The sequence below is a fragment of the Haliotis rubra genome, unplaced genomic scaffold, assembly GCF_003918875.1.
Source record: "Haliotis rubra isolate DU_JTF1 unplaced genomic scaffold, ASM391887v1 Scf31, whole genome shotgun sequence".
Taxonomy (NCBI): domain Eukaryota; kingdom Metazoa; phylum Mollusca; class Gastropoda; order Lepetellida; family Haliotidae; genus Haliotis; species Haliotis rubra.
Genome location: NW_025766980.1, coordinates 973082 through 986114, shown reverse-complemented (window position 1 = coordinate 986114; position 13033 = coordinate 973082).

Sequence of the window (13033 nt, the reverse complement as noted above, 5' to 3'; positions counted from 1 at the left end):
ATTCATCACGTTCTGCCAGTAAACTAAAATTTATCAATCTAAATGTATGTGGGCTAAGAAGAAAACTGCAGTATCCTGAATTCACGTCTCTATTAAACAATGCTGATATAATTGGCCTACAAGAAACAAAAACAGATTCGCTTGATGAGCTAGCTAGAAATTGAAGGCTACAAATGATATCTTCACCATAGACCAGGCTTTCCGTCTGCAGGTATTGGGTTAGCAGTAAGAAACACCTTTTCTGACCATATCTCCTTATATAACCATGAATGTGAATATGTTATCTGGTATAGAATATCTAAACAATTGCTCAATGTTGATAATGATCTTTATCTAGGTAATGTGTATTTACCACCAGATAGTTCTAGATATGCAAAAGATGATATGTTTCCCCTTGTAGAACAATCTATTTTACAAATACTTGCTAAGAGTGATTACATTTTACTTATGGGTGATTTCAATGCTAGGACTAGACTATTGAAAGAGTATTGCACAGTTGACAAGCATATAATTGAAGAACTTGATATTGATATTGAAACTATGACAGATATTTTTGAACCTGAAAATATTAATTATGCCTCTTCTCTCCCTATAACAAGAGCTAACCAAGATTTAGGAAAGGTTAATGCTTCAGGACTTAAGCTCATAGAGCTTTGTAAAACCACTAATATGTTTATATGCAATGGGAGACTATACAAAGATAAGGATAAAGGTAAAGTGACATTAATGACTCAAGTTTAATTGACTATGTCTTATCCTCGCCACAATGTCTTCCATGTTTTGTTGATTTTGATGTTATTGATTTTTCACCTTTGTATTCAGATGTTCACTCTCCCATCACTTTCGCATTAAATATAGGATTAAACTCTAACTTAAAACCACCTGAGAATAGGCGGGAAAATGTAACAAACAATTCAGCAAAAGAAGTTTCTACAAAACCAAAGCGGTATGACATAAATGAAGCAAAAACATTTGTAAATAATATTAACAAAAACTCTGTCCTGGAATTAACCCATTTATTGCAATCAACATCAAGTCAAGACGACCCAGCACGTGCAGTCAATGACTTTGCCTCTGGGGTAGCGCACCTTCTGGCTGACGCAGCTCGTGCAACATTTGGTGTGAGACGTTCGCCTCCACCAGTGTCGAAACGAGATTGCAATGATAAGCCTTGGTTTGGAAAAGAATGTCGAGAAAAACGCAAATGCTTTCAAAAATCAAAACGTTGGTATTTTAAAAGTAAGACGAATTCTAATAAGCCTGAATATCGCCGATCATCAAAAGAATATAAGAAATGTCTGAATAAACATATAAACAAGTATAAAAATGAATTCTCTCACTTGGTCAGAAAAAACCAAAAGCATTCCCCTAAAGAATTCTGGAAAATACTAACAAAAGGTAACAAATATGATAATTCTGAAATACCAGACATAAAAGAATTTTTTGAACATTTCAAGCATATCAACAGTAAACAGACTACTCCTGATTTTGAAATAGATCAAGAAATTAAAGATTATGATGATCACATATTAAATGATGATATTACTTTGATAGAAGTGACACATGCTATCAAAAAGCTAAAACGAAATAAATCTTCTGGTATTGATGGCATTGAAAATGACTATCTTATTGATTCCTCTGATCTACTTGGTCCTTTGTTTGTTGATTATTTCAATTTGATATTCTCCACAGGAATAATGCCTGAAGCATGGTTGACTGGCACTATCAGACCTATGTACAAAGGTAAAGGCCAGAAATCAGACCCCAATGCCTATAGACCAATCACTATTTTTAGCTGCTTTGGAAAGCTTTTCACTAGTATATTGAACAACAGACTGAACATTTTCTTGGAAACAAACAATATTTTAACCCCTGCGCAGGCAGGTTTTAGGAAAGAACATTCCACAAACGACAACATATTTGTTTTGAACATGCTTACTCAGACTTTAAAGACCTGTAAAAGAAAGTTATATTGTGCGTTCATTGATTTTTCTAAAGCTTTTGATAATGTATGGAGGATTGGACTTTGGCAAAAAATAGTTAACAATGGAATTACAGGTAAATCTTTTACGCTTATACAAAACATGTATGCAAATATCAAATCTTGTGTATGTTCAAATGATAAGTTCTTAGATTATTTTCAATGTTATTCGGGCGTCCGCCAAGGGGAAAATCTTTCACCTCTTTTATTTTGTTTATTCATAAATGATTTAGAACAATTTCTCATCGATGACAGTTGTAAAAGTGTTATGCTCGAGAATGTAAACATACAGTTATGTCTATCATTTATTGTACTTCTTTATGCCGACGACACTATCCTGTTTGCTGATTCCGCATCCGAACTACAGAGTACCTTAGATTCTGTTAGCAAATACTGTAAAATTTGGAAATTAGAAGTGAATCTTGATAAAACGAAAGTCTTAATTTTTGGAAGTGGCCCTGCTAATAATAGTAAACTTAATTTTGTCTTTGAACAATCTCAAATTGAAATTGTAGATAACTATACTTATCTTGGAGTGACATTTAGTAGAAATAGGAAATTTAATCTATCAATCAAAAACCTTGCAGCAAGCGCATCCAAAGCAATGTTTTGCCTTTTAAAAAAATCTAGAAATCATAATATCCCGTTGGACTGTTTACTTAAGGCATTTGATGTTATGATAGCCCCAATTCTTTTGTATGGCTGCGAAACTTAGGCACATGAAAATTTAAATATAATTGAAAAAAACCATTTGAAATGTTTGAAATTGGCCAGCGGTTTACGAAATTCTACCCCTACTTTTATGGTATATGGAGAACTCGGAAGATTTCCTTTATATATCACTGCAGCTAAGCATATTATTTGTTACTGGCATAAACTTAATAATCCCGGAATGCAGCAGAAATTATCAAAACTGATCAACAATTATGCATATGCACAAAGTATCTTTGAGAATGATTTTGATCCCTGGATGCATCATGTTAAATCTTTATTAGATAAATGTGGCTGATCTTTTGTATTCTATAACCCTGTAAGGGTACCATGCCAATGGCTAGTTTCACAAGTTGAGACTGTATTAAAAGACCAGTTCCAACAAAGTTGGAAAGCTGTTATTGAAAATAGCTCTAAGGGATTTTACTATAAACATATTAAAGATACTCCCATATTTGAAAACTATCTTCTCTTCCCAGCTTATATTTACTATCCTATTTTGAAATACAGAACCTGTAATCACAATCTCCCGGTAGAAACTGGTCGTTGGCATGGTATCGCTAGAAAAAACAGAACATGTAAACTTTCCAATTCACCAGCAATAGGCGACGAATTTCATTACTTATTTAAATGTGAAGCCCTTACAGATATTAGATTGAAATATTTACCAACTGGACATATGTACTTCCCCAATTTATCAACATTGAAGAAAATATTTAATAGTAGAAATTCAAAAGAAATAAGAAATCTATCCAAATATCTGCTAGTATTAGATAAACTCTTTGTCAAAAATGGTTAAACCTTAATCAACTCTTTCTATAGACAACAAATCACTTAACAGATCTTAATTTATGACATTATTATGTTTCATTTGAAACTGTTCTACCTGTCATTTTGTCATGTGTATTTATATGTGTTTGATTTTCTCTTGTACCACCAAACGTGGTTATTTGAGAATAAACTGAACTTGAACTTGAACTAGAACTTGCCAATCATCAAACACAACCTACAGTCAGCTGCCACTATGTCGTGAACGTTTCAAGATATAGTTCATGATAAAACTTCAAGCCCGAAATTAATTTTACAGACATATATCGCCATTGCAACTTCACTACAATTTCATCAGTAGCCTTAGTAAATTATGTTGATGCTTGTAAGACGAAACAGTGTAGCTATAAGAAGTTATTTCATGTTACCTTACTCGACATTAGCCATCAATTCTACAAACAATGAAATGGATCGAACAGTCTGGCTGTTTTTAATGATGGCAATAAAATGTGATTGCCTAAAGAAAACCTTTACATCAAGTTTTGGTTTATGCATTACAACAAAGTAATCAGTTACATCGTTCTGATGTACAACAAGATTGGTTCTGTGATCCTGAGCACAACTAAATGTCAGGATAAGGCTTTGGAAGCGACGTCGTTATCAGGGAACTATAGAAACGCTGTGAATGTTTTTTCTGGATTCTTCAAATAGCGTTCATAATGTTTGATTTACATTTGTCAAGAACAGCATGTCAAACATACTTCAACACAACCTGAAACATATATACGTATATAATTAATAGACCCGAGTAACACAGAAAGCTATGCAGATATATGACGGCGAGAACAACATTACGGGCGAAAGAAACGTCACCTCGCTTTTTTAACATGTCACAAAAGAACAAACTCAGATTTTGGAAATGTAACAGTCATATTTGGAAAATTAATGGTTTCACAACATTCTGAATGATGAAAGTGTGAACTACAGATATGAATGATCACACAGTGTACAGTTGAATCGAGGACAGTTGACTGTCTGGTATTCGAGCACCATCTGTTTCATCATAAGCGGCTCTAAAGTGAAGACAGACTGTTTAATACAGTCAATATCGTGTGTGGTCACCCCTGGCTTGTATACAAGCATGGACACGACGTCTAGCGGATAATGTCAGTCGTCTGATCACATGTATCAGGATTCTCCGCCATTCTTCCTGTAGGGCCTGTGCCAACGCCTCTCTTGTCTGTATGGGTGGCTGTCGCTTTTGTTGATGTGTCGTCCAAGGTGGTCACAAAGGTGCTCAATCGGGGACAGGTCGGGAGATCGAGCTGGCCAAGGAAGTAACGACACATTCTGGGCATTAAAGAAGTCCATACTGATGCGTGAGGTGTGGCGTTGTTATTTGTTGGAACATGGTACGTGGGTGATTCTGGATGAATGGCACGACGACTGGTCTTAAAACTTCATTGATGTACCATGCAGCTGTTAGATTACCATGAATCACAATAAGATCAGTATTCATGTCGCCACCAATCCCTCCAAAGACCATCATGCTGCAACCACCATAGTGGATGGTCTCTTGTACGCAGCAACGTCGTGTACGTTCTCCCCGCCTTCGGTATACCCGTTGTCTACCGTCTGGTTTAAACACTTGGAAAAGGCTTTCATCGGTAAAAAGCACTCTGGACCAGTTTCTTGCCTGCCATCGCTCAACAGTTCTCGCCCACCTCAGTCTTTGACGACGATGTTCAGGCGTCAACGTCATAGCCTTCAGCGGTCGATAGGCTCTGATACCATGGTGTCGAAGACGTCTGGCAACGGCCCTTCTGCTGACTGGATAGCCAATAGCAGTTCGGGCGGATGACGTCACAGTTAAGAAGCGGTTCCTCTAGTGAAGCAGTCGTAAATAACGGTCTTCCTGGGGGGTCATGACTCTCGGACGTCCACTTCTTGGCCTGTCAGACGTGACACCCGTCCGTCTGTAACGGCTCACCAATCTTAGGATTGTTCGCTTTGAACAGTTCATCAACCTTGCAACATGGGACTGCGTCGCTCCCAAATCCAGCATACCAATAACTCGTTCACTCTGCTGTGCTTTTAGCCTCGACATGTTTCCTTTGTACCATACGATGTGATAATGGAATACATCATTTCTCTACACATTTTATACCTGAATTCAATACGGCATTTTACGAAGGGAGTTCGCAAAATTCCGTGCAAATTTAACATTTTTACACAAATCACATGAATCTCGTGCAATTCAATGCGTAGTGTATGTTGGTTGCTTTCGGGCAAGTTGTTTCAACACGTTTTTTATTGAAAAAAATGAAACATAATTTTGGTGACGTTTCTTTTGCCCGTGAGTTTATATAAATCATGTTAATGTAAACATGATAGTGGAGGCTTAAAAAAGAGATAAACATTTGAACAAGACATGACGTCATTGTTACATGATGGCAGTTTGCATTAAACAAAATGCAATATGGATGCATGAACAAAAAAATTAAATGAAATCATTTACTTTTTCCACGGACCCGCTTCCATGCTAATATATGTTCATGAAGCGAAATGTACCATATTGTAAAGCGATACAACGCAAGAGAAAACGAAATATCAATCGGTTTATTTGCATTTGTGTAGTACAATAATATCTCTTGGTAAAACATATTAATCAAAATAAAAGGTTACTCCTTGTGTACATTAAAGTACGGAAAAAGCAAAATCTAATCACATTATTTACATCACATTACCCATGAGTGCCCAGTAAATGAAGCCTGTACACGACAAACTATGATATCATTTTTCGCATATTGCACTCTTACGCACGAGTTGTAATCGCATCGAGTTTGGTCAAAGAAATGTTTGGTCGAGACATTAAATCTGATACCTGCTTTGTTGTAAACTAAATCTGTTTCCAAAACGTTTTTTTTCCTTACTTGTAAGAAGCGGAATCTCTCGACGTCTACATAGTAGCTGTATTCCAAAATTGTCAGCTTGATTGACGGGTTCATCGATCACGTGTTGTGATATTATGGTTTATTTACAGGCATGGCAGACGTTCGGCGTTGGCCAGTAAAGATTTACATTTTTTCAGGAAATGTGTGCTGTTATCGATATACTTACCATTTCCGTGAACAACACTGCTGTTCTCACTGTTTTTCAGGAGTCAGTTCATGTATTTGTTGTCCCTATTCTGCCCCCCACGCCAAACCAAATCTATTTCTTAGACATTTCTGGTCAAGATTGGGTACTCTTTTGCACTGATGTTTAATATTTCTATGAATATAAAGATTTCCGCATTCAATTCCTTTCGGGAGAAATTGTGTTTATGATAAACTAAATGAATATGAAGTGGCATATTACAACTTATATTGCGATTACACACATGTATTCTACCCAAAACCTGACCTGTCTACAACACTGCCATTTCCATGATGACTGTATCCACACGAATATAGATAATAGTATATACTCAAGAGTCTTACATGTACATGTTGTTGAAGAGCAATCACAATGTGGTCAAGTAATATAATTTGGAGATAAAGTGAAGAGACAATCAAATATTGATGTAAGACAAAAACGATCTCAAATTTCGGGCGTTTCTCTGGTTTTATTACGTTCGGAATCTTATGCTGCGTTTACACTAGGCCACAATTAGACCACGATTACACTGATCCGACGCGAACCAAATATCGTAGTAGATCTTCATGATCGTGGAACGTTTTGTTTATTTTTCAATGATGATCGGTTACGAATATTTGACGATATGTAGCGACTTTTTATGATCATCACGATTTGAGGATACGATATGTTGCGATTTCTTACGTCTTGAGACGCTCATAACGGTGAAATATTGCCGATGTGACTTTAAATCTTAACTCACTCACTCACTAACTCACTCACTCATAACGGTCTGCTACCTTTTGTTGCCTTCTGTACACACAGAAGGGCGATAAAACACGATTGTGACACGATTCCCGGACAGCATGGGTTACTTTGGAGCCCTTTCTCGGTCCCATCTTCTATATTCTTCAATGAAAATGACGATAAAATAGTGTGATACGGCTTGCAGTTGGATCACAATGGATTTCGTCTGGTAACGTGACACAATTTATAGAAAAGCACACCAGACGCACCAGAACGTGTCGCAGCACAAGAGAGCGCAACAGATCGTGATAGATCCTGAACGTTAATCGTAATACAGGTGATAGAAAGTTCATGGAAATACATTTAATCGTATTGAATCGAGTTAGATTGTGTACAACGTGACACAGCGCAGGAGATCTTAATATAATCGTAATAGATCTTGATAGAATCGCAATAGAATCGTGGGACAATGGGAGCTAACATCTTATACTCGTTATTACGATGTATTACGATCATCCCGACATGCTCCATGGCGCTTTTCGCGCCTTTTCACGCTCTTATACGATTTGTTCCGATGCGCACACTCTACTACGGAGTACTACGTTCTGAACGAAAGCTAAAAATTCGGCATGATCGCGGCAAAATATTAAACATGTTTAATATTTTGCCACGATTATAAGAGGCCTCACGATCATGGATATCACCACGATTTGGATTTATAAAAAAACAGAATCGTGGCCATCGTGGCCTAGTGTAAACGAAGCATCAGGTATTACAGTTAATAGTATTGTTAGCTACAAAAAGCCAGTATCACGGCAGAAAACGTTATTATTGATACCATACCCTCTCGACCATAAATGCATAATGCTTCGATATGGCAATATTAGAAACTTTGTATCGTTTCCTACATTTTGAAAGACACAATGATCAATCTTGGTTACTGTTGCTAACATAATATTTATGAGATTGGGACTTCAATACATCTCTTGTCTTTATTCTAGTATGTATGTAAATACTCAATTCCCCAAGTACAATAACATATATTTATTTCTGTACTAACCAAGAAGAATATTAATTCCCGTATGGAATATATTTGGTCAAGAGTGAGCACCACAACTATTCCTGGTTCCGTTTAATTTCATCCCAATACCGAAAGTCTCAAAAATGACAAACATTTCAGAGTTCATGAATTAGTCATTATTGCTATCGTTTTACCATCTCATTAAATCAAATGTCGTCTAGACATTAAATTGGGCTGAATAAAAGAGATTATGAACGAACACTAAATGAATGACAAGACCTTTAAGCGGACAATTTAAGGTGGTATTGTGTGTTTTAGAATAGTGATGTCCAGCAAACATATATGATGTGTGTGGTATCATTACATCTGAAATATCTTAAACACAAGCAAACGTAGGTACCATGTACAATTTTGAAGATAACCCGTCATACCCTCGTGTTCATATTAACTGAGGTCGATGCCATTGGTTAAGGATGCAATCATGTATGCGTCGATCATCGTTGGAGGCAAATATCTACATTACATTTATAACATGCACAAGGTGTAGGCTTGCTTGTGTCAGTATGTTGATTACATAAAAGCATTGTAGGGTGTTTTCCGCATGGGAAATGTGAATGAGTGAGGATGGTTTTATGGAGCCTTTAGTAATAGTCCATTAATATCACGGCGGGGTACACCAGAAGGGCTTCACGCTGTGTACCCATGTTTGGAATCGAACCCGGGTCTTTAGCATGACGAGCGGACGCTTCACGGACCTATTGGATATAATCGGGCTAATAATACCCTGCATGCCAACTTGCATTGTCCATGAGGTAATTGTCAGCTGGATAAAAAAAATTATGTGGCTACTTCGATTTTATCGAGAGAACTATCCCAATAGCGTTTCCCCTCCTACTATTCAGAACTTTCACTTACTAATCGAGAGTTATGGTCGTGGTCTAGAGTTTTGGATCAAGGTTAAAATATTCAAAACCTAAGTCGAGTTTTTGAAGACCCGGGGAGGCTGTTTCCCAAGTTTATGCATCAGTGACGAAATTCTTTGACTTGTATCAAAAGTTCCAGTGCCTTTCAGGTGCACAACGACCATGCCTTTGCGTGTGTTCGGGATGGATGCCAGAAGTGGGGAGAGATACTTGCACGGTTCCCCGAACACCTGGCATCACAACTACTATCTGATAGTGATTTATAAACATATGCTTGCGATTCTGTCGAGATTATGAAATCGTTGGTTTAAGCAGAGAGTTTCATATGGTTATGGAATTATTTTTGTTTTTCAATCTTATGGAACAGGATGATACAACAAATACATTAGTTTATGTAAAATCAACTCATGTTCTTGTAAAGTAAATACGCTTGAATAACATATCATGCTTTCAGTTCTCTCTAGTAAAGTAAGCTGATTTGGGAACTATGTACCCTCGTATCAGCTTTACTCAAGTTACAGCTGGATTACATACAAGACATGACCATATCCGACAGAAAGATACGGGAGATACCACAATGACACCAATAAGCATTCAACCGATTTAACACGAGACAGGACACACCACAATTAATTAATGTTACATTAATCCGATGTTACAGGAGATACTACAAAGACATCAGCAAATATTTACCCGATTCCATAAAAGACGGGAGATACAGTAACCAACATGGCATTAACAATAGTAATCTGAGGCTGTAGATACTGATTTTCCAACGTGATCTTTCCATTCGCAACAGCTGAAATCTACAACGCTCATCACAAAGCTTAACAATTGTATCAGAACAAAAAGCCCAGGGCTCGTATTCTCGAAAGTTCGTAGCCCTAAGAATTCTTAAATTTGATCGTAGCCAATGTGTTAAGAATGGGTTTAAGAAGTTCGTAGGGCTACCAGCGTTTCGAGAATATCTAGCCAAGTTCTCATTAAACTGAGGAGCGTTTTAACCTTAACTCTCACAGTCACTAAAGGGGAACGGGTGGGCAATCGTGCAGCGATTCTGATAATATATCTCGTACTGATTCCATTGCTATCTCGTCATAGAGCTGGAACTTAAAACATTCTTAAGAATTAAACCGTTCCTGGCATGTCTCCTTTATTGATGCTCATTGTGTTGATCACTGGATTTCTGGTCCAGACTCGATTTGTTACAGACTGCCAACATATAGCTGGAATATTGCTGCGTGCAGCGTTAATAAACAAACAAATAAACGAGGCAGTCGATGTAAAAGGTCGATGAATATTTAAATTTGTTTGATCATAATTTTCAAAATGCGTTCGAATAAATATCCTGAAATAGCACTTACGTTGTTCTCATCATGCAAAACAATAGTCCTCGAGCAAGCATGGTCTTTCTATCGACTTCTATTTTTAAGAAACAATAATTCGCAGTAAGTTAAATGAGCATGCTATTTCTGTTACCAAGTCAACGGGTTAAAAGTAGATACCAATCATTTGGGTGAGGATTTGTACAGGGGCAAGGAAGACTTAGTTCTATGTTCTACGTTGACAGGACCACCAAGGGTTTGTTTTACAATACCATTCTTCTCAGTACTTTAACATCTACTTTTTACATATGGTATAGGACCCCAATCTAAAATTGTAAACACAGCATGCAAAATAATTGGCATTCCATGACCATTTATGGGCGACTTATTTTATGTCGTTAAAACAGACGGCTCTCATGTCCCTTTTACCCTTTTTGTCGTTGTCTGCAAACGCCAATATTTAGAACAAAGTCAGTTCTTAATCAATGCAGTATTACATTTTCAACCTTAAAAAGATTTTAATCTTCACTAAGTGAATTTCCTTACATCTGGCTTCTGATTGTTGAGTGCTACGTTTTTATGACTATGCGTGTGAGTTATCTGTGTGTGTATGTTTTAGTGATATCTGTATTCCATGTATGTGCCTCTTATGACGTAGCTAAATTTCCTCCAGGACAATCAATCAATCAATTTGGCAACCAACGTCATGAGGTATCCGCTGCGATAACTTATCCTACATTTTTGCAGCCCACTGGATACTATCAGTTTACTATAAATATTGATAATATGATTGCATTCCCCAAAATCAAATTAATTTTACGGCGGAAAAGATACGTTATGACCGTGCTATTGGTATCTAACTGCAGAATGAAGTGAAGTGTTACGCTGAGTAATTGGCCTTTGAACTAATTACAACGAGAACGTTGGAATAAGGACCTGACAGCTTCAAAGCAGCGGGGTTTACGTAGGAAGGTAAGAAAAAAGTAATTGATTTATGTATCCTCATTTTAACATTGCTCTGTGATGTTTGCTTTCATGAAGCCATACACGTCATGCGAGTGTACTCCCAAATGCCAGCTTGAAATATGTGAAAAAGAAGTCCATGTTTTGTAATTGCAATCTATTCCTCCAGTAGACCCAGACAGTGAAAGGCAAATGCAAAAGATGATTATGATGAGAATAAACCTCGAACACACGAAATTGAATTTAGGGGCCACATGCCAGTTGTACCAACAGTTAACTGACAGGTTAACTGCAATCAACCTCGGTCAGTTGTGAAAATATATCAATCAAGGCATGGTCAAACACAATTTGGTTGTGCTTGTTTATATTTTGCTTGTTGTGTATTCAAGACTGGTTAGCCGCCCCTTACGACAAGACCAATTCTAACCCGGATAGTAACGAGGTATTTGATCTGCACTTTCTGGGAAATTAGCATGTTGTAAAGTTAGAACAATGCATAAGTAAGGTGTTTTACCCCTGGTCGGGACACCGTTTATGAAGACTAAAATATCCGTATATTTTGGATAATAATGGAAAGTTTCCCCAAACCTATTCCTAATCCCAGTTGTAAATCTTATCACCCAGCCCAGCCCTTTATGCCCAAGCCTTAGCTAGAACAAACACAACTCTACCCTGCCAAGCTTATTCCTACCTAATCCATGCCCTTCTCACTCACTCACTCTACCCGATCCTCCCCATGAACTACCCAAACCTACACGATACACAGTACCCTAGTCTAAGCAGTGGAAGCACCCATCCCTGTCCTTCCCACCACCTACTCTACCCTACCCAGAACAAACTTTCCATAGCAATATTTCATTTTTGAACTTCAAGAAGCTAGAACCACCACACAAAAAAAACCCAGCCAAACAAACAAACCATTCGTAGTTTAATACAAGTATAGATTCATTCTTACTCTTTTTGCACATCATTGTTTCAGATTCACAGCAATAAAAGCGGAAAATGGAGCACCATAAATGTTTTTAATTACATTCTGCATGGAACGCATACGTTCACAACAGCTGACAAAATTTTATACAAACCAAGACAAACACATGTGATGGAATCGACAACCATAGGAATACATCTGCTGTAACTGGCACGCCTTCGGAGCAGCATCTGGCCATCTCATGGAAATTATCAATCAAGACAAGAGCCGAGCTTCCGATCTACAACGCTTTACGAATAAGCGTAAACATCACCATATAGATAATGACAGTGGAGATATATCAAGAGTTATTTTCAAAAGAGCATTTGACTTGCAAAGTAGAAGATACATAAGTGTCAACGACGACACATGCTGGCAACTTTAATTAAAGGGGAAAATATATGTACGTCAATTTCTGTAACATAAAGAACACGATGTTTTCACAAACAACTCACTACTCCATTGGACTGAGCTGACTGAGTTTTAGTTTTACGCCGCTTTTTAGCAATA